Source organism: Mustela nigripes, chromosome 5 (assembly GCF_022355385.1).
Source record: "Mustela nigripes isolate SB6536 chromosome 5, MUSNIG.SB6536, whole genome shotgun sequence".
Taxonomy (NCBI): domain Eukaryota; kingdom Metazoa; phylum Chordata; class Mammalia; order Carnivora; family Mustelidae; genus Mustela; species Mustela nigripes.
The window spans coordinates 18,051,083-18,074,873 of NC_081561.1; the positions used below are offsets into that span (position 1 = coordinate 18,051,083).

General features: G+C 37.9%; 1 long non-coding RNA gene across 1 annotated transcript in view; it reads right to left on the reverse strand.

Moving 5' to 3' along the window:
• Positions 1-6,079: 6,079 nt before the first annotated feature.
• The window catches only part of LOC132017133 (uncharacterized), a 166,637-nt gene continuing 148,925 nt past the window's right edge, over positions 6,080-23,791 (reverse strand). The window contains exons 3-4 of the long non-coding RNA XR_009404174.1: positions 7,380-7,478; positions 6,080-6,282 (exon numbers count right to left, since the gene is read on the reverse strand). This is a non-coding gene — a long non-coding RNA (uncharacterized LOC132017133). The remainder of the gene's footprint in view (positions 6,283-7,379; positions 7,479-23,791) is intronic.

The window sequence follows — 23,791 nt, forward strand, 5'->3', positions numbered from 1 at the left end:
CATCTGGATCTTAGCAGAAGCAGGAAGGGCTCCTGATTCTCTTGCTCTAGCATGTAGTGTGAAGTTGGGGGAGTGAGCCAAAGAGCTAAAGAGTTGAATGCATGCCAAGCGGGATGGAATGCAGTCTAATAAAGGACATCTGCTGGGATCACAGCAAGAAGAGCAAACTCAGGACCTCAGCTCAGACTGCTGCTGGCCTTGCTTGGCTTCCCCTTCTCCACATCCTGCTCTCGGTGCCACTAGCTTGGAAGGGAAGTCTGATGACAAGGTGGGGATGAAATCACCACGGGAAATCATCAGGGAGAAATCACACAAAGTATTTCCGAGAAAAAAAAAATCAAAATATGTAAGTGGAAAAAGATATTGATTTTAAATGATAGTACAAATGATTCGATTGATAGAATATGTAGTTTAAGAAATCTTGACTTAAGATTTAAGAATCTTGATCAGATTCTTTGCTGGTGCTTTCATCTCTTGAACAATCCAATAAGGATATGGATTCGGTAACCCAAGGAAAACACAGTGGTATGATAAAAGTTCAGGAGAAGAAAGGAGACATTTTAAAGGAAAAAAAAAAAAAAAAAACTAAGAAAAAAACCAAAATCAGTACAGATAAAATAAACTAGAAGCAGCAAAAAGCAAAAAAATTATCATGTAAATAAGGCTTTACTTATTTATACTGAATAAAACTAAAGGAGACAATAAGCTTAAAATACATACTTAGGAAAACAATAGATATGGAAATGCTTAGTCCATCCACCATAAGGGTGCTCAAGTAAAGACTAGCAAATAGGACAGAAAATAATCAGAGATATAATATAGGAAAGCTCACCTAACATGAATATATGATAGAGTACATCATACACTAAGAAAAGTTGATACAAAGCTAGAGATATAAAAACACAGTAAGTTACTGAATAAGCAGCCTTAAAGTTTCTGGGAAGAAAAAGCAAGTAATATACATGTGGCAGAACTTGGTCTCAGAATAAAAACTCAGTTCCCAAAACAATGTAACAAAATCTCCATTGGACCAAGTCAATGTCTTCTTTAGATATAAAAACAACAAAAAATATTTGTATATATGAAATAATAGGTTCAAGGAAACTCAAGAACAATGAAACTTTTTTGAAAAACACCTATTTGAAGAAAATGCAACTAACAAAGAAGTGACTTAAAAATAAAAAAATTAAAAAAAAATAATAAAAAAATTCAGAAATTAAGAAGCCATGATAACAGGACAGGGATTCAAATCTTAATTCACTTAAATATGACTATATGATAAAACAGCTGGGTGAATATTATTATACCAGTTATATTTTTAGCCATTAAAAATTAACTATTATAAAAGCAATAAACTCAATAGAAAGGAGGCATAAAGGTTACTAATTAACTCATCTTTCAGAGAAAGAATGAATGATGGTGAATAAAATGAAAATATGTAAATTAAATAAATCCATGCCAACTGCAATTTATTGATGGTTTTAAGAATTTTTTTCCTTAAACTTAGCGGAGTCTTTCAGAATGTGTTACCTCTTACATGAAAAAACTAAAGTTCTGCGATTGCTTTTTTGGTCATTAAATTCACATCAAAATTACTAGCTGCTATTTGTAGATAACATTTATCCAAACATTTTACTTTAAAATTGTTTTTGCCTTTTCCTCTTTCATCCACATAAGTTTCACTTCATTGATCTGTATTTCGTTTCAGTGTCTATAGAGAGGCTGTTTAAAAAGCTAACAGTAGTAATGTCCATTTTTTGTAATTTATTGCTTTCATTTTTGTCTGTTTTGGTGTGGTCAGATTTAGTTTTAGGTTGACTATACTCACTTAAAATGATTATGGCATCAGTTTAAACTTATTTATAAATTAATCATTGAAATGATTTTGATTATTATCATTATCATTATCATTATTATTATTTTAAGTAGGCTCCATGCTTAGTGTGAGGCTTGAACTCACAATCCTGAGATCAAGACCTGAACTGGGATCAAAAGTTGGATGCTTAATCAACTGAGCCTACATAGGCACCCAAATCACTGAAATTATTTTTAAAATTCCATAGAAAACCACTGTGAAGACTGAGTTACAAAAGACTGATCTACTATTGAGCGAAGGATGAAGGGGATAAGCTTTAGAGAGCCTCCTGAGACAATTTAGAGATACCGGGCTTTGCAGTTACCTCATTTATAACTTCCAGAAGAAACTTTGCTGCCCTTTTCCACTCATATTTTTTAACTCCCACATCTTTTAGTCACCAGGCTAACTGTTTAGCTCGCTACCTATCTGTCGGCTGCAGGGTTAGAATATCGTCTAGGAAAAGTTGAAGAAGAAAACAAAATAAGTGAAGGCTGGTGTGCGTTGGGGCAAGTAAATGGATACTTGTTAGTTAGGATAAATCTAGGTGCTGCTATGGTGGCAGATTTACCCGGAATCCCCGTGACAGTGCAGCAAAGTCCGATGAAGTCAGCGATCTCCTCCACCAGGAGCCACTCTCAAGCTGTCGGGTCACAGAGCCCGACGGGCGCCATCTTGTCATTATGCCATCTTAATAGATGATCCCAACCATCACTGAAGTCAAAAAGAGAGAACTCAGAGGACTGATCCTTGTATTTTCCCTCCATTGATCTAAAGGTAAAAGCAACCTCAGTTTTATTTATAGCCCATTGGCCAGGACTAGTCAGTTAGGACTGTCCTAACTGCAAGAGAACATGGGAACACCATATTCCTGTTTGTGCAGGAAGAGGACAGTAAGATAGAGTTTGGGGGATGCTTAATATTATATCTTCCACATGACATGAAGCTGAGACAGTTATACAGTTAAGCATAAGAGTCTGAGAAATTAAAGGAAGAGAGAACCTAAAATAGTTATTACTGCATGTATATAAGATGGACATGCTCTATCATGAATTGGAAGAATTAATATTGTTAAGATGAAAATACTTCTCAAACTGATTTACACATTCAACACAGTCTCTTTCAAAATCTCAGATGGGGGGGTATAGCTCAGGGGTAGAGCATTTGACTGCAAAATCTCAGATGATTTATTTGCAGCAACTGAAAATCTGATTCTAAAATTCCTTATACTATATACAAATATTAAATCAAAATGGATCAAAAACATAAATATAATAGCGGAAACTGTAGACTCTTAGAAGAAAACATAGGCACAAAACCTTTGTGACCTTGAATGAGGCAATGGTTTCTTGCTATAACATCGGAAGTACAAGTAAAACAAAAACAATAGTATAAGTAACAAGAAAAGGTAGATATCGAACATAATTGAAATTTGAAATAATTTGTACTTCATAGGACATTATCAAGAAAATGAAAAGACACAGCCTATATCACATGAGAAAATATTTGCAAATCCTATATCCCATTAGCGTCTAATATTCAGAAATAGATATAGAACACAACTCGGCAATAAGAAAAATAGTCCAATTTTTTAAATGGGCAAATGATTTTAGTAGACTTTCGTCCAAAGAAGGTATACAAGGGTCCAGATGTTCCAGAATTATACATTTTAAGAGAGTGATTTAATGATACATGAATTATATCTCATGAAAATATTGTATGAAAAAAATTGATCAAGGCAAATTATTGGTAGAAAGAAGTTACAAGATGGAGTAGAGTATAATCCCACATTTTAAAATGTATATTGATCCGTCTTCAGGTTTACATATAAAAATGCATTGAGAAGGGATGCCTGGGTGGCTCAGTTGGTTGGACGACTGCCTTCGGCTCAGGTCATGATCCCGGAGTCCCAGGATCAAGTCCCACATCAGGCTCCCAGCTCCACGGGGAGTCTGGCTTCTCCCTCTGACCTTCTCACTCACGCTCTCTCTCACTGTCTCTCTCTCAAATAAATAAATAAAATCTTTAAAAAAATGCATTGAGAAAAGACTGAAGAAATATAAAAAGAATTGTATTGGGGAGATTTCAAAGTGGGGGAATCATTACTGTCTCTATTATTTTGTATCCTTCAGTGTTAAGAGTATCTTCATATAGTATCTTCAAAAGAAAATGAATGAAGTTAGAAGGTATGAGAGACAAATGCTATTATACCCCACCTTCAGCACCCAGTTCAGTTTCCTCCATCTTATGAAGTCTTCCTCAACCTTTTACTGATTTGTCTTATTTGCACCTTGCAACCCACACATTATGTGCTACGTAATTTAGCGCCTAATCATACACTTAAGCCAATTACATGGGAAACACTGGCTACACTGTGAAACACAATACAGATATCATGACAGCATGTTGGGCAGTGTGAAATTAAGGACACCGAAGCCAAAATGGGAGGTCTCCAACCAGAGGCTGGGTAAAGCACAGGCTGGATGTCGAAAGAAGCCCTTAAAATAGTGGCGATGTCAAAGGTCAAATTGAGATTGCAGATTCCGGGTTAACATAAAGAAACACCTTAAATCCAGCAATTTCTGGGCAAATCGATTTCAAGCAAGCAGAGTATGGTAAGCAAGGAAGCAATCGTAGAAGACCCAGAATCTACAGAAAGAACATCCTGTCAGTCTTTGAAGCAAAAAGGCAACAAAGCAAGGGGCGCCTGGGTGGCTCAGTGGGTTAAGCCTCTGCCTTCAGCTCAGGTCATGGTCTCAGAGTCCTGGGATCGAGCCCTGCATCGGGCTCTCTGCTCAGCGGGGAGTCTGCTTCCCCCTCTCCCTCTACCTGCTTCTCTGCCTACTTGTGATCTCTCACTGTCAAATAAATAAATAAAATCTTAAAAAAAAAAAGCAACAAAACACAACCCACAAGACCTAAGTGGATAGGTATACCTCATATTGGTCTTAAAGGCAAAGTTGTTGTCCATAGTATTGCTTTTATCTCTGCATTTGTACTATCTCATACACATTAGCCTCAATTCCCCAATAAGACTTCAAGATTGCAACCCACCATGATTTAGAAAAAGTGCTCGAATTTATTGTACGGCTTCTAACATTTATGAGATTGAGCACCTGATTGAATTTGTTGATTTTGTTGATAAAATGACCAGTTACAAGGTGCTTGACAAGTGAAAATTAATTTTCCAAATATCTTAAGAGTCTGTTTTGACTAAACCCGAAGTAACATACTAAATGGTGCCAATCACCAAATAGAACAGGCCGAATCTATTTGACAGGGGGGTCATTCATAATAAATCTGATGTAAAAAATAAAAAATGGAATTTATTTCACTGTCCCAAACAGCCAGTCTCCGACTAGACTCAGACTGATCTCTTAAAAGTAATCCCTCTGCCTAGCCTTTACAAATATGACTGTGATTGTTATTAATGCTCTATTGATAGCAGATAACATGTATTGAGGATGTATGCCATAAGCACTGAGCTGAACATTTTTCTGTCTATTATCTCATTTAATCAACATAACAATCCTACACAGTAGGCACTATAATCACATTTATCATACAAATGATAGAGCTTGGAATTGAGTGTAACCTGTCCATTCCCACACAGCTAGTTGGTGGTGAAGATGTGATTTCACTTCAAGCCTGCCTAACTTCCAAATTCATGCTCTTTACCTATATGCCCTTCTAGCTCTACCATAATTAGTATTTGAATATTACCAAGAACTCAGACCCCTCTGCTATCCTGCCATGGCAAGTCTGTTTCTCAAAGGAACTCTATGTCCAGAGAACAAAGTCAGTTAGTGAGAGGCTTGGTCTCCAATCCCCATAAAATATCTGGTGAACTAGTCTTGATTCTATGATGACTCTTCTTGTAGAACCCAATTTGGCCAAAGTGGCCTCCCTTTCCCCTTCTTCCTGATTCTAGCCACTTGCTAGCCCAGTGCTGAAGAAGCCTAAGTCTAGAGGAAATGACCAACCAAGCGCAAGCCCATTAGAAACTCGTGTTTTCTCTCTTGCCTTGTAAATTTTCCTTAATTTCCCCCTTTTTTCTCCACTTAATCAGTGACTGTATTTAAATATATCTCATAAATATAAATTTAAATATGTCTCGTGATTAAAAATATATTCTAACACACAAGAAATAAGCAAGACAGTTTGACCTTAAGATAGAGGTTTTCAATTTTATTTATTTATTTATTTATTTTGGTGACATAACGACCAGGAAGCTTGTTCAGCACAAAAATGCCAATGTCAGCCCATCAAAGGGTACTCCCCCACAGGCTTGTCTGTTTCAGGGATTGTGAGAACCCATTTTGCTTCAATGATAGTGAAAACTTTCAGGAGTTAGAGAAATGGAAGCATTTTATCCAAAAGATGAGGGTTCCAGACTTCTACTCATCATTTCATGCAGCTTAATAACTCTGGAAGGTAGAAATGGACTCATTAATTTGTCTGGAACCGATGACACTATGAACATATTGAATACATAATTAGTACACTACCTTACAATGAGAAAACAATAGGTTTCTGTCCCTGTCTAGCTTGAAAAGGAGATCCAGAAGGGCAAGACATTCATCTGCATAGAAAATTCATACGAGAGAAAAACGACCTTACCTTCATGTGTAAGAAGGAAGAGTTTCCAAGCACTCCTTTTTTTTTTTTTCTTTAAGTGACACAACAAAGAAATAGCAGAGAAGGAAAAACAAGGCCAAAAAGAAGAGTTAAGCTACTCCTGAGAAATCAATGTTGATTGGACCAAAAATCAGAAATGATGCTAAATTAAAAAGAAAAAAGGAGTCTATATAAATCAGAAAGAAAATATCTTGGTAGATAGAGAGAAGCACACAGACAAAAACCTCTAGGCACAAAGCAATGAATTCCTCAGTATCCTGTATTCCAAGCAAACCCCAAGAGGGTGAGGGGGAAAGCATGACTGCAACACTTGCAGCTCAAAACTCTCCTGAAAGATTTTATATATTTTTTCTCTTTGTTACATTTTTCATCTTATCCCTCTTGGAATTCAGAGGCTCTTTTAAAAGAGGATACTTGCCAGCACTGGCCCAGCCTTTCTCTGAGTTACCTTTGTCTCTCTCCCCTGTTCCTCTGGGATATCATGGAACGTACCCTCAGCACAGACTGGCAAACGTTTCTCACGGAGTGGGTGGCTGATTTATGGTAAGATGATATAATGGATTCATGTCTGACGATTTTCAAAAATATATCTACATATTCGTAGTCGGAGGAGTGGCTGCGGAAGCAGCAACAATAGACATCCTTGGTCCTCCCCGACCCCTATCATTCCTGCCACGTTTCTACAGTTGGAATTATGATCCCATTTGTAAGTTAGCCTCTTGAATAGATTATGGGTTTCTTTTCCTTCTTTTCTTCTCTCTACCCTTTTTGCCTTCTTTTTTTTTTTTCCAGTGGGGCTAAAGCCAGCAGGGAATCTTCATTAAAATTCACCATAAGGCCCATTTGTTCACCATTTCCCTTCCCCCAGCTTCCACATCCCTCCTACCCTGCTGTGAACTCTTCGCAGAGCCCAGGAATGACCCGTGGAAATCTCACTGCCGTGTCGAGGTGCACAGTCCAGGGAAACATTCCAAGCTGCTCCTCTCTGTCAAATAAAGATGACAAATATTTACTGTCTGTGGACACCCCTCCAGGTAGTTTCATAGTCATGATTTTATTTTATTCTGCATTTTAGGCAGGGAGATGTCTTTCCCCACAAACAGGTGTAAATACCACCAACATTTGTAACCCTCCTCAAAGACCAGGACTCAGAGGACAGAGACACGCGTGATGTTAGTTCTTGAGGGAGCCCAGTTTCAGAGGAAGTTTCTCGAGGTGGCTGTTCCTGTGGTTTGTTATCGTGCCTTCCTCTTCATTCCAATGAGACATGACTATGCCAGAGTCATACTTCATATTCATCTATAGGAACATCTGGCCCATGTCTAACATTTAATTTCCACACCATTAGAGTCAAACAATACATGTACATCAGTAGATAATGTAATGCATTATCACGCAAGGCAGAGAGTAGCAATTTATTAGCCTAATTTAAAATAGCCTTCAGCAAAAAAATAGTGCATCTTAATTCAGAGTTCTGAACGGAATGACATGTTTTCCAGTAAAATTCAAAAGTATATACTCAGACATGCCTTGGAAAAACTTTTCTGCATATATTACCTTCGGTATTATTCAAGTATGAAATATCCATTGTGTGTTTTATGTTTCAACCAATTTCATCCGTAATAACACAAAGGAGATAACGGCCTTGGGAGATGAGGAGAACAGGATTCCCTGGAACAGAAGTAGACCCCACATCTTTGTTTCTCAGAAATCCCAACTCGAACGGATTTCTTTGCATTCACTTAAAATCACAGAAAATGGCTTACTTTGAATGTAATGTGAATTTTGCTATTATTTCTTCCCTTTAAGACATTTTCATTAGTTATTTTAAGTTTATAGACAATGGGGATGTAGAACATCGGTTTGTCTTTGTGGAAGAATGGTAGAACTTCATAAGGACTTAAATGATACAATCTAAGAAGGTAGCTCAAACCACGCAGCCTGCGTGAATCATTGTTATTATTAATAGCAGATATATTCACATATCTTCTCGGTTCTTGTTAATTAAAAATCAACGTCTGGTTTCCTGATGCAAACATCTGATACAGAGAGATATGCAGGACTTATCAGCACTGATAGAAAACATTTTCATTCCCCCGAATAGTACTAATGGAAATAATAGAATATACTTCCTAGCATGATATAGCAATACACATTCTGAATTTTGCGTCGCTAACCAGAGCACACTGGTAAGGCCCAGTGCATACGACACATCAGTGAGATGGGGAAAGTTTGTCATCTGTGGTCCTCAGGTAGCACCGGATTTGCTCTTAAGCCTTCTTTCACCAGTGATGTGTAACGTCCAAGGCCAGTCTCCATGATGAATGTGGATCTCTAATTCTCCTGACCTCTTAGATAAATGAGGGAAGTAAGAAATGCTCATGTATAACCAGAATGCAGGATATAAAGGGCTAAATGCCACAAGAAGATGAGAAAAAGTGCTTTGGGAAATCAAGGAGGGAGGGGCTATCTTTGGTTCTGGGCAATATAAAGGTTTTTGTTTTTTTAAAAGTCGGTTTGTACTGAAGTTTAGAGGACACGTTGGCATGTAGAGTGGATGTGTTCAGCAGCACAGCCCAGAAGACAAGATCCTGACCCTTTGAGAGGGTTACTAAGAAAGTCAGTTGTGGATCAGAATTAATATGGACTTCCCTGCCCGCAAGACCCCATATCCCACTGCCAAGTTCTCTCCTGAAAAATCCTAATCCTCAGCTCTGATTTACCAATTTGGTTTAAAATATTTGTTCCTACTTCATTGTTGAGCTTTTCTATTTGAAACCTATAATATGTGTAAGACTTTGTTCCCTCTCTTCTATTCCTGCATTGTGAGATGTAACCGATTTTTTTTTTTTTTATGACCAATTCGATTACGTACTACAACCCCCTGTCCTGTACCTAGCACAGGAACAAATGTGAGAACCACCCAGGACACTGATATTTTGCCCTGATCCCTGATTGCCTTAACTAGCTCCAAGGGACAAGGACATCTTGCTCTATGAAATTCCAAAACCTGTTGTTACCCCTGACAGTCTTCAAATCAGTTTATGGTTTCATTGGTTCACCTTACCGAACACTTGAATTTGTCACAGACATGGGAAATTTGTCAACAACCTCAAATACCTAATCACAGGTGCCTTACTCTACACCCAACTCCTGACACAGGGGGAGATAGGAGACTTAGCTTCCCCCGTCTTCCAGAGGTTTCCAATGTATAGTAACCTTGGGTTTCATCTTTCTGTTATTTATTATAATAAATGTTTTATAGTACAACAAATCAAAATTAAGGGTAAAAATGGGGGCACTCGGGTGGTTCAGCCAGTTAAGCATCTGACTCTTGATTTCTGCTCAGGTTGTGATCTTGGGGTCCTGGGATCAAGCCCTGTATTAGGTTCCATGCTCAGTAGGGAGTCTGCTTGAGATTCTCTCTCTCTCCCTTTGTCATGCATACACACACACACTCTCTCTCTCTCTCTCTCAAGTAAATAAATAAATCTTTTTTAAAAATAGAAGCTAAAAATTTTTGAGTAAAAATCTATCTCCCCAAACTCCATTCCCCAGCCTTAGCCTTGTTTCCCAGAGATGGTTACACTTAAATGCTTCAACTTTTAGTTCCTCTGTTGATTATCTCTATAAGTGGTAGGCTTTTGACTCCATTATAGAAAGAAGAGAAATTTAGTTCACTTATTAGAATCTTCTCCTCTCTCTTATTTAAATTTATATTATTATCTTCTGTTCCTCAGATGATTGCCTTCATAATTGTGAATGATATTGGTTCTTCAATTTCAAAATTCTCTTCACCATGTAAGGTTCTTTCTTCAGCTTGATAAGTATTTATTGAGTGCCTACATTGACCAACTGCTAAACTAGATAAAATGCTGAGTAAAAATGGACATAAACTCTGTCATTATGGAAATTGCCACCTAATGAAAAAGGCAAAGCTCAATCAATAATAATACAAACAAATAAATTGCAATGACAAGTGCTGCCCAGAAGTTCACAGAGTTATGAGAACTTATATTAAGGAGAGGAGGGGTGGTTTCTCAGAAATGGTTACCTCTGGTAAGAGATCTGAGGGACGAATAGGACTTAGCTAGGTGGAAACTGGTCTCAAGAACATTCCAGGAAGAGGAACAGCTCTTGCAAAGGCCCTGAGACAGAGAAGTCATGGCAAGAATGATGTGAGAGAAGCCAGTGGGACTTAAGTGGAAAAAGTGGAGAAGAGCCAAGAGATAAGATAGAAAAGGTAAGTAGAGGCCAGCCATGCAGAGCTTCGCAGGCTTTATTGAGGGGCTTTGCCTTTATCTGGAGAACCAGGGGAAGATGCTTTGGAGCAGAGGCAGACCATGATCAGAATAGAATTTTGGAAAAGTGTACTCTGACTACAGTTGGTGAATATGAGTAAATGAGCTGGAGTATTATTTTTTCCCATTGACTTCTGGCACTTTTAACCTTGCTTTTAAATTACCAAGATTTTGTTATTTTCTTTTACTTTATTACTATACATGAACCTTCAATATTTTCCCTGTAGCTTGAACATAAATGATTAAAAGCAATAAAAAGATCTACTATCCCGTGACCCAGAAATCCATTCCTAGGTATTTGGCCAAACTCCACTGAGGGCCTACAGCCAAAATACTGTGGGGAGATATCCACAGCAGCTTTTTTTAAAAATTATTTTTATTGACATATAATGTATTATTTGTCCCAGGGGTACAGGTGTGTAAATCATCAAGCTTACACAATTCACAGCACTGACCATATCATATACCCTCCCCAATGTCCATCACCCAGCCACCCTATCCCTACCCCCACTATCCCCCAACAACCCTCAGTTTGTTTTGTGAGATTAAGAGTCTCTTATGGTTTCCACAGCAGCTTTTATCATGATAGCCAAAAACCAAAAAAAACAACTCAAACACCCGAAGGGACAATGGCTCAGTTGTGGCATATAAATGATCTATTAAATATTATGCAACCATGAAAAGAGAATGAACTACTGGCAGAGACCATGATAAGAATGACTGTCACAGCAAAAAGAAACCAGGCATAAAATAGTACACATTGTGGGAATGCATTTAGATGAAGTGCCAGACCTGAGAAAACGAATGATGGGGATAGAAATGGGGGGGTGGCCATTTTGAGGGTAAAATCACCTTCTGGGGGACTGGAAACGTTCTCTATTTTGATCTTGGTAGTCATTACCTGGATATATATTTCTGTAAATTTCCTCAAATCTTAGTGGTTAGTGAATAGAAGATAGAAAGTAGAATATAGAAAATACAAAATAGAAGATTAGTGAATTTGATGCACATTAATCAGTCTATATTTTACCTCAATAAAAATGTAAAAAGAAAAGATAAGCAGAGTTAGAGTACTCGATGCTCCAGATCCAAGGGACACATCTGGAAATCTTCATAGGTACCCCTCTAAGGAGACTATCTCAAGAGTAAAAGTCAAATTGATTCTTTTTATCCTATATTCTATGATTTTCTCAAAACCATGCCATATGGACAGAGTAATTTCAATGTCCTTGCATGTCAGAAAATGTATTTATTTCACTCTTGTTTTATTCATTGTTTAGCTCCAAATCATTTTTCCTCCGAACATGGAAGGTATTGTTCTATTGTTTTCTAGAATACCATGTTGTTACTGTAAAGTTACTCTGATTTTAGAACTTTAAAATTTTCCTTTGAAAATTACAGAACTTTCCCTTACCGTTACAGTCCTGAAATTCCATCCTAATGTAGATTTTGTATTGGGTTTCTGCTGCTGTTTAAGAGTTACCACAAATGTAGGAGTTTAAAGCAGCACCTGTTAATTATATCATAGTTTCTGTAGGTCAGAAGTCTATGAAAGATAACGAAGTCCTCTGCTCAGGGTCTCACAAGACTAAAATCGAGGTGTTTGCTGGGCTGCATTCTTATCTGGAAGCCTGACTTAAGGAAGGATACTTCCATGGTCGGTCAGGTTGTTGGCGGAATTTATTTCCTTGAAGCTATTGAGTTCTTGGCAGTTCGCTTCCTCAAAGGCAGCAGCAGAAAGAGTTCCTTCTAGTCTCTAAGCTCAAGGAAGTCCTAAAACCACTTAAAAAAAAAAAAAAGATTTTATGTATTTATTTGAGAGAGAGAGTATGTGTGAGTAGGAACAGAGGGAGAGGGAGAAGTTCCAGCAGACTCTGCACTGAGCATGGAGCCCAGCAGGACTCTGAGATCATGACCTGAGCTGAAATCAAGAGTTGGATGCTTGACAGAGCCACCCAGCACCCTCTAAAACCACTTTTAAAGGGCTCACGAGGCATACCTAGGAAATTATCCTATGATGGATAACACAGCTCAAAGGCAAACTGCTTAGGGACCTTAATTACATCTACAAAATCTCTTTGCCTTTACTATGTAGTGTAAATTAGCAGAGAAATAACACCCACCACCATGTTAGGTCCCTTTCCATAACCAATGGGAGGTCATATAGAATGTAGGAAACTTGGAGGCCATTTTAAAATATTGCCTACCACAGATTTTTTAATTTTTAAAAAATTATTTTTAATATTCACTTCCATATCCACAACATTCTGAATAAACTGAGCTCAATAATTATTTGTTGAATAAATGAACAATAAAATAATACATAGTTACTTGGTAGCCCCTTTCAAATCTGAAGATGTGACTGTTGTTTTCCCTCAGAGAAATTTCCTGTTACATCTTCAACAATGTGTTTTACTTTGTTTCTGGGCATTTTCCTTAACATATTTTAATTTTTAAAAAGATTTTATTTATTTATTTCAGAGAAAGAGATAGTGAGCAAACAGAGAGGCAGAGAGGGAAAAGGGCAAGCTGACTCAGGGCTTGATCTCATGACCCTGAGATCATGACCTGAGCTAAAATCAAGAGTCATACACTCAACTGACTGAGCCACCCAGGTGCCCCTTAACATATTTTTAATAGATAACAACTCTTAATACTTTCCTCACATGTTTTTAATCTTTTTGTTGTTGTGCTCTATGTTCTTAGACAGGAGTGAATGGAGGAATAAGTGTCTGTGAATCTTTCAGTTTGCAAACTTACTATTAACTTGTGTCCAAGTTATCCTAGTCAATGTTTTATTTTGACAACATATGTATCATTTCCAAGAACTGTTTCTAGATTTTTTGGTCCCGGTTAATTCTGAATAAGATAGCTTCTCAAATTTTTCTGGGAATACTGAAATCATAATTTTTAAGTTCTCCCTCCCTTCTCTGCCAGAAAAAAGGTATTTCCCCTTCTATGGCAGCTTTTGATGTATCTTCTGGCACTGTCTTGGTGGTTCATCCATTAGTATGTTCCCTTTTCCTTTCATATTTCAGGAGAATGCTAGATCAGAAAATGCCATATTGATTGAGATAGGACTTGAAAGATAAGCAAGATTTCTTACATCACTATCTTACTCCTTTAATCAATACTTTCATAGTTTGCAAAGACTAATAGGTACTGGAGATTTTAAAAAGTCTTCATCCCAGGACCTTAGAATTTAGTAGGAGTTAAGTAATAATAGTGGAATGCAAGGATATTTAAAGTCAGGAAGAAATAAATGAGCATGTCATGAATGATACAGAATCAAAGATATGAACTGATTACAGAGCAGCTTGGAATGTTGAGTGATGAACTAGGGGCCATGCCAGTGAAGGACTTCCAGGACCTCATTCCCAAGCTATAGGTAGGGGGAGGTGGCTAATTCTGGGTTGCTGGTAACTCAAGAAGATAATGTCGAATAGCAGTTGAGCTAATGCTTAAATATTTGGGATAGGACTCTTGGCTGTTTCCAGGTATTACCTTGGGTATCTCTGTAAGCTCTGGTGTATCACTCAACATGCATTAGTTTTCTATTGCTGTTCAATAAACTGCTACAAACCTAGCACCTTAAAACAACAAAAATTTCTTATATCACGGTTTCTATAGGTCAGGAGTCCAGGCAGAGAATGGCTGGTCTCTCTCCTTAGGATCTCTTAAGTCTGAAATGAAAATATCAGTCAGACCCTGAGATCTCACTTGGGGGCTCTGGGGAAAAATTCACTTCCAAGCTCATTCTTGTTATTGGCAGAATTCAGTTTCTTGCAGTTGTGGGACTGAGGTCCCTCTTATTTTTCTGGCTGCCAGCCTTGGGGCCACTCTCAGCTTTCAGGATCTACCCACGTTCCTTGCCAAATGGCCCCCTCCATATTCAAGCTAGTGGGGACAAGTCAAAGCCTCTCATGCTTCAGCTCTTTGACCTTGTTTATCTTCATCCTCTAAATACAGGGGTTTTTAAAAATATTTTATTTATTTCTTTGACAGACAGAGATCACAAGTAGGCAGAGAGGCAGACAGAGACAGAGGGGGAAGCAGGCTCCCTGCTGAGCAGAGAACCCGATGCAGGACTCGATCCCAGGACCCTAGGACCATGACCTGAGCCGAAGACAGCAGCTTAACTGACTGAGCCACCCAGGCGTCCTTAAATACAGATTTAAAGAGCTCATGTGATTGCATCAGACTTACTCAAATAATCTCCTTTTTGGTTAACTCAAAGTCACACATTACTAACCAAAATTGCATTTCCCAAACCCCTTTTGTCATGCGACTTAGTGGGAGAGATGTCCTGTCATATTCCAGGGGTCCTGTCACAGCGGAGAGAAGGATGTGGATTCTTGGGGATCATCTTAGAATTCTGCCTACTGCAGAGTCTCAGAGAAGACATCCCCCATGGCACCACTATCAAGATGGAGGAAAAATATCAAGTACCTACTTTTCCTTTCTCTCCCCCTCCTTCATTCATGCCTATTCTCATCAGTTTTACCCATGCACAGCCAAACTTCTCTGAAAAGAGATGAACAAGGAACAGTTGTGGGCAGAGCACTTTGCCTTTAGGCTTTGTATTGAGGTCTATTTTACAGGCTAAATGAATGTATTATAGACACTTGGGGAAATAAATTCTTTTTTTTCTATTCTTAACTTGAGGGTCAGTCTAAAACCCTGACTCTCCCACTAAGAAAACGGAAATGAGTCAAGTTTACATTTACAGAGTATCTACTATAGGCTAGGCACAATGATTTCCATATTTATATGTAAGTTTACATACATCATTTTCACAGATCTCTGAATATCTTTTTCTCCATTTTATAGATGAGAAACCTAGGAGGTAAAGCAAGGTATTCAGGGGCACACAGCAAGAAGCTATACTTTAATCCTTTAATCGAGGCTGAGGGTTTTTACAGATGTTAGGACAAGCCCTGAGATGGAAGCCAATAAGAAAAGACAACTATGTCAATTAGCAGATGGGGGACACAGGCATGAAGATGCTTGGCTTGCTTTGCCTGGTATCACAAGCAAAACTGCGCTGATCTTCAGGCCCAGTGTCTAGTATCTAAATTTAGTTCTAGGGTTTGACCTACTAAACATCACCTGGGCAAACTTTCATTCTCAATCATCCACGGGTCGTAGGTCAATGTCACAGCTGGGGACTTGAACATAAAAGTCTGCAATGATGACTGGAAAGGTATTGGGTCAACATCATTGCTCGCTTCTCAGTCAAGGGGACTCTAGTGATGGTGTGAGGAAATATCCAAAACCTTAAACCCCCGCAGAGGAGCACTGTGGTCATTGCATAGTCCAGTCAGGATGCTGTAACATGGTTTCACAGACTGGGTGGCTTATAAAATGGAATTTAATTCTCACAGTTCTGGCGGCTAGAATGTCAAGAACAGAGTGCTAGCCCCGTTGAGAGAGGATCCTTTTCTGAGTTTCAGACTTGTCATTGTATTTTCACATAGTAGAGGGGGCTCAGGAGCGCTGTGGGCTCTCTCTCCTAAGAGCCCTACTTCCGTTCCTGAAGGCTCTGCCCTCAGGATTTAAGCACCTCCCACTGCCTCCCAAAGCCCCACCTCCTGATACCATCGCACGGCATTAGGATTTCACATACAAATTTTGGGGGTCACAAACCTTCAAATCACAGCAGCAATGTTCTGGGTTTATTTTTATTCATCTTACTGGAAAAATATGATTTATACAGATATAAAAAATATGGCAAGATAATATAAATCATAAAAGTAAATGAATAAGAATAATTGAATTCTTGTCACTCATTAGGTGCCATGTACTTTCCTCTGAACAATCTTATTAGTTAGGTATCAGTATTGACCTCATCTTATGAATGAGAACAAAGAAAATTAAGGAGGCAGAAGAATTCACCTGAAGTTAACAAGCTAATGAGTAATGGATACACGACTCAACCCAGATCTATATGACCCCCAAATCCATGCTAAATAAGAAAGGAAAATAAGAGCAAGAGGATAATTTGGAATCGGGAGTCAATTATATACTATGAGTTACTGTGTACTTGATACGGAAAGGAACACAAATTGGACTTGAAACTTCCTATCGGATGGTGAGAAGGAGGAAATCTGTCAATCACAACTCTTAATATCTATTCCTAGCATAAAATTCCTCCTTTATTCTCGGAAGTGTGACCCGTGAGAACACTCTCAGCCTCTTTGTGCAGAAGCCCCTGCAGAACTGCCTGCCTGTAAGAGCTAATACTCTGAAGATATTACTTGGTCACCTAATTTACATGCATCTTATCCTTATTTTGTATAAACGGCCTGTGGTGTGAGTACTGTTGTGATCCTCATGTGACACACGAGCAAACTGAGACTCGGAGATGCTAACCAACACGCCTAGCTCTACAGAGCTAGGAAGTCTAACATCAAGATCTAAATTCAGGTAACCAGAGGCCACTTGTAATCATTGCGTTACGGTGCCCCCAGTGACGAATCTCTTAGTAGACTTAAGTAGTTTCATGTGCTATTTTTCTATAGCATCACTAAATATAACCATTACCCCAAAGTACAAGGCAGTTAAAGGGGGGGGGGCATTGAGAGAGCCTATTAACAGTGTAGGCAGGGAAGTCTACGGCTGGGTCCAGGGATAGATTTTGGAGTGTTTAGCATAGGAGTTCTCAGTGTGGCAAAACCATCCACCCCGGGGTAATGATTGGTTCTCAGAAATCAAAAAAATCCTAGATATTACAGTGGTTGTGCCACTGTAATACTGCCTTCCAAGGGCAGTAGCACACAGGCAAATATATAGTACAAATATATAGTGTACCTCTGGTATTTCCCTTGAAGCTTGGCAGGGAAGCAGTTGAAGGCATGGGGGGAGGGAGTGCCAAAAAAGGCTCTAGGAGGGGGCAATTAAAAAAGTAAAAAGTTGAGAAATGATGGTTTAGAGAGATAAAGAGAGATGGATTAGAGAAATAAATGGACTTCATGTTCTTTGGATTATCTTCATAGATATTATTTATCCTACTTGTGGATTTGATAGCCATAGAGCATCAGAACCTTCCAGACTGTTTGCTCTGATCACATGTACAGTTAGTCTGTTACCCAACTGAATACAAATACTTTTGCCTTAACAGATGTGTGGAAAGATGCAGTAGGTATTTCATTGAAAACTTAGTTGCCTAAGAAAGCTAGGAAGGACCACAATGCTAAAAGGTGACACAGTCTATAAAACATGCTAGGATTCTGGTTATGACAGACTAAAATTATTTTATACCCTTTAAACAGAGAGGTGATCAAAGGTCTAAAATTCTGTTCTAAATAGTAGGGCAAAATAATGTTAGTCTAAAAGTTTCCTGCCTCGGAAAAAAAAAAAAAAAAAAAAAAAAAAAGAAGTCCTCATCTTGTTAAATAACCACCACATACCTTTAAGCAATGCCCTCCCTGACCCTTTTGTATGTGCTTTAAATTGTTTTACTTGCTTTTAGAACGTCTACCAAGGTAATGGCTTCAGATTTAGAATAATTAAACTATGGCTCTCTTTCCTGGCAAAAACCAGGTTATAGTTTTGATGGTATATTAATACTATGCCCCAAAAGATCTAAGGATGATTTTAGCAACTTCCTCCTATCTGGTTGGGGATTTTATCCTACTTAAAAGCTGATAAATAAGCCTGCTACTGTTTCGCAGATGTTGCCAAAAGACACGAGACTCCTGGATCAGAGACAAAGGACTTTATTACTTATAGCAAAGCAAGGAGCATAAACAACAGCATGTTTACATCCTTTCCCCCTTGTCTGCCATGTCCCACAGGGGTGACACAGAGAGCCCAGCTTGATGCTTCACCTGCAATGGCTTTACCTTATGGCCAGGGAACACTGATATTGGGAACCTGCTGTTTTATAGTACACAGTAAGCAAGACTGCTCTTTGTCTCAGAAGGAGACATTATTGCATTCCTCAAGGATGCTCACTGCAAACACAACATTGAAAAATGGCGGGTAAAGAGCGATTAGAGCCTGGAATTCTTTGCATACTCAGCACCACACTAGCAGCAAAAGACACCTAGGGAGTAGTGTCCCCAATATCTCTCACCTGGATATCTCTGTACCCTCAGTTCAACGGGGTATGCTTCTTCCAAAGATACTGTAGGTACATTTCATTCGTATACTTAATTCCTTGTTCCTGTTCCTTTATTTTCTCTGGGATTTCTCTGAGTTGCAGAGGAACACTCTGAAAAGAGTAAAGCTGTTATAATTACCCACTTTGCTATGGTATTTATTCATTGCCTAAATATAAACTAAATTATTCATCTTGTAAAAGATGCTAGCGAAGTTGAGCAAGCAGTCATCAACTATATTTGAGTTGCATCAAAATTTAGGAGTACTGAGAGATTAGAGAGAAACATGTTTTCAAATTAACTTTTTAATATTATAAAGAGAATCTCTAATTGCATGGGAAGTTAGACAAGGTAAATTCTAAGCTCTAGACTTTGTGTTTCTTTGATAGTATGAAGGGTCAATACCCAGTATCAACTTACAGACAGGTATCTCTGATTGTTCTTACCCACTCGGTTTTTTTTGAAAAATCGTAATGCTACTCAGTAGGAAGTATTTGCTGACGCTAGATTAATATTATCAAAATGATCTTTTTGTCATACCTTGCTACCCTCTTCCACAAGTAGAACAAGTTCTAACAGCCCTATTTTCCTATAGAACACTAGCAATTCCCATATATTCACTTTCCCTTTAAAAGAGATTTACTAACAGTTTAAACATAAATAGCCAGCAAAATAACCAGAAAGAATTACTGTCTCTAGGAGGGAAAGGGGGTGGGGAGGGAGTTACAATATATTTTATTTGACCCCATGCAACATCTCTACACTAAAGCGTAGATATTTTATGAGGTGTGTGTTTGAGCCAGAAAGGAAAATAAGACTGTTGGATCCTAGGAGAATTTCTGCTTAATCTAAAATATGTGAGCCTGTTGCTGAAGACTTATTTTAACACAACACTCTTTGTGGCTCTTGTGTTTCTAGAATGGTTTCTTTGCACGCTGCCAGGTGTAGATAAGTTCTGGTGAAATCAGATCAAATCCTTGGGCCTTATTCAGTCTGAGTTTTACAGACAAGGCCTTATGCAGAAGTTTGCTTTTGTTCCTGCAACTGAAATGTTGTATTCTTCTCTTGATTTTATAACTACGTTGAGCTCCTGTTTGGAAATTATCTGTGGTCAACAACCCAATGATTTTAATACCAAGGCACATCAGACTCATAAAACAGGCAGAACCAAACACCTGAATCCCTTATCCTGAAAAAAAAAAACAAAGACAAAGAGAAGGTGGTTAAGTTAAAGCTGCCTTGAGGCACCAGAAAGTTATGGGTTGGTGAGTTTTATAAGACTACTTACTATGCTATTCAATTAAAAAAGAGAGAGCAGTTACCATAGCAACACCACATCTAATGGGGCTTATGCTACCTCTGAGATACAAAACACCTTCTTCCAGGGACACATTGACCAATACAGCCTGTTATGGGAAGTTTTATGTCTAATGTTAGGCTTGCAGGAGGAAAAATACATTTCAATAACATGGGAAACATATATACACATGCATATTTACATGTGTAAATTCACATTCATATCCACACACAGACATGTGCATAACTTTAATATGCAATATTTATTTACCATAACACAGATATAACTAATTTTCTTTCTTCTTTAATATTTTAAAAAATTCTGTTGATTTGCTGAACTTCAGGGAAAATGAGATCCATTTAAGCACAACAAGTATAGAATTCGGCTGACATGCAGATATGGAGTTATTTTCAGTTCTTCCCTGACAACCACTAAATTTATATAATTTTTTATTGAAACAACACTTTCTGACTGTTAATATAGAAATTCAGCTGTTACCTGTGTTTGAGTAAATTATATCGTAATTCTTGGCCAGAAAAACAGGTAAATTCCTCTGTATTTAGAACAAAATGAAATGAAAAACACTTATGTAAAATAAAACAAGAAAATAGTTGTGCTAAATAGTAGAGGCAATAGTCCTTTATTGGTCTTATAAATTAGTTAAATAAATATCAAAGAAAAATATGAATACAAAGCAAACACAAACATTATTTTACTGTAGAGGAGAGTACACTCCCTCTACTCTCTGCTCTAAGATGTCTGCTCTAAGATGAATTTCAAGAAACTAAATGAGACTCAACACTAAAATTGCTTTAAACAACCACCAATAAATGTACCAATAAATATATTATTTTTTTTGGTTTTAGATAGTTTTTAGCAAAGAAATCTATGTAACAACTCTCTGGTTGTCCAGGCACCTAGAGTACCACACTCACATCCACTGTATGTACTACAGATTGTATACCTTTCTTGTTCCATATAAAGGACTACCTTTATGTACTTACCATCTACATCTTCCCTACTTTTGAAAACAGGGCTGACTGTGGGTGCTTCATGGATCCTAGGATGGTTTGTTTTGTTTTGTTTTAAAGATTTTATTTATTTAATTGACACAGAGAGAGAGAGATCACAAGTAGGCAGAGAGTCAGGCAGAGAGAGAGAGAAGCAGGCTCCCCGCTGAGCAAAGAGCCCGACGCGGGGCTCGATCCCAGGACACTGAGATCATGACGTGAGCCGAAGGCAGCAGCTTAATCCACTGAGCCACCCAGGCGCCCCCTAGGATGTTTTTAATGAAACTTGGGTTCTCGTTTAATGATCACTCAGAACTCTATGTAGGCTGTTATCAATATAAAAATTAATTTTGAATTCAAAGTTTGTTGGAAAGTAAATTTTTTGTTACTTGGACTACAGACCACATTTTCATACAGAAGCAAGGTAGTAAATACAGTTTAGGCTTCCTGGAAGACTCATAAAGCCCATTTGATCTAGGATATAACAGAACTGCTTTAGACTTGTAATAAAATATAATTGGCTATACTATATATGAAATCAAAACAAAAAGCCAAAGAATAAATCATTTTTATTACAAATGGTAATACTTGAAAAATTATATTTTATTTCAAGAAAATAGTAGATTAGTTAGAACTTTTCAGAACTTTGCAGGAAATCCTATAGCCCTTTCAAAAAGGGCTCTGTAATTATTCAGGAAGCACCTACTCTAAGTCAGGTATTGCCCCAAGGGCTACTGGAGTAAACAAGATAAGGTTCCTAAAACTTCATTATGGTGGTAGAAATGATGTGCAAGTGAACAATAATGAAAACAAACAAACAAACAAAAAACCCAATAATTTTGCATTGTCACATGCACTGCAAAGTCGGTAACTATATGGCATGACAGAGAATAACTGGGGTTCACTTAAGACAGATATACAACATGGAGAGTGGAGATGATTATTGGCTTGATTCTTAAAAAAAGACATGTGAGAGATAAGCTATGAAATAATGTCAAGAACCTTGAGTGATAAGGGGACAGCATGGCTGGTGCTGGGTAAGGAGGAGGAATAATAAGCAGATCAAGGAGGGGTCTGTAGGTCATGGTAAGTCATTTATGCTAAGAGTCATGAGAAGCTACTGAAGCTATCTATGGTACAGAGACTTTCAGCAGTGCAGTAATGCTATCAGAATGCAAGACCACCTCTTACTATAGAACATTTACCGGTCTGGCCCCTGACTCGTGAAAAAAAAAAAAAAAAAATGTAATGCTTGGATTGCTTTTAATTTATTCATCTTTCTCAAGCTGTATTTGCTATTCTTATCTCCTATGCACAACGTTTACATTTTAAAAATGATATGTTGGAGCCACGTAGAGAATGGACTGAGTCATTGCTCTTTCTGCAATCCAGGAATGATGTTATGGTACAGGTGTGGCAGTGGGGCTGGAGAGAAGTAAAAAGAGTTGACATATGTTTCTCTGGAAGAAGGAAGGGTAGAAACTAAAGGTTACTTCCAAATTCATTTCTTTAGCAACCCAAGTGGGTGCTAGTGTCATTGATAGAAAGTGAGAATCCGTAAAGAGGGCTAAGTTAAGGAGATGGTGTGGGGAGGACAAACATTCTGTTTGGGGAATGTTAATTATGAGGTGACTATTAGACTTTCTAGAGCAAGGGTAACTCAATGGAGAATCTACATAATTTGGTACAGCCAGGATTGAGATCTTGTCAAGTGTGTATCACTGACTGATGAATAGCATTATAATAATTTTCCAAACTAGAATAATTTTCTGGGTAACAATGGCCAACCCACTGATAGAGAGAGAGCAAAATTACCGAGTATACTTGAGAGGAAATGCTTCTAGTGATGAATAGAAAAACTAAAAAAGGACATGAACCAAAGGATCATGATAGAAAGTTTGAAAGTAGTGGAAATACTATTCTTGGATGGTGGGTTTAATGTCTGGGGCACTCCAGGAAGTATTGCTTGGGGACAAAAGGTATGTGGAAAGAATAAATAATTGTAGGGTAAGAATGATGGCTTTCTTTCTAAGTTTAGTCAACATTTATGGCTATCCTTTCCTTTAATACACAGACACACACACACACACATACACACACATAAAATTAGCACCAATCTTATGCTTATCTTTATGATTAGACCATTTTATTACTAATAGAATAAAGAACATAATGAAAATGAGGGAAGATGGTGGAAAGGATAGTAAGGAGAAAATAAAAATGAATTAAATACAAATATTTCTTAAAAGGTTTTATGGATAAAAAGAAGTTTATGTCAGGGGGAAAAAGAAAAATTCCTAGAGAACAATGAAAAGAAATGGGATTAAAATAATATGTATTTAATGAAACAGGTATTTGAAGACAGTAGAGATCAACTAAAAACCAACAAATTTCATGAGCTAAGATTGCAGAGAAAAGGAAACATTCCTGAACTGAACTGAATTGAGTTCTGTGCTCAACAACATTATTTTTCACTTGGTTCATTTGTGTGGAGAAGCCTAAAGCCTAAGAAGAAAGCTAGTGCTTGTGGTCACTTACTCGCCTTGAGAGATGAAATTAGACACCCTATGTTCAAGAAATCAAATATT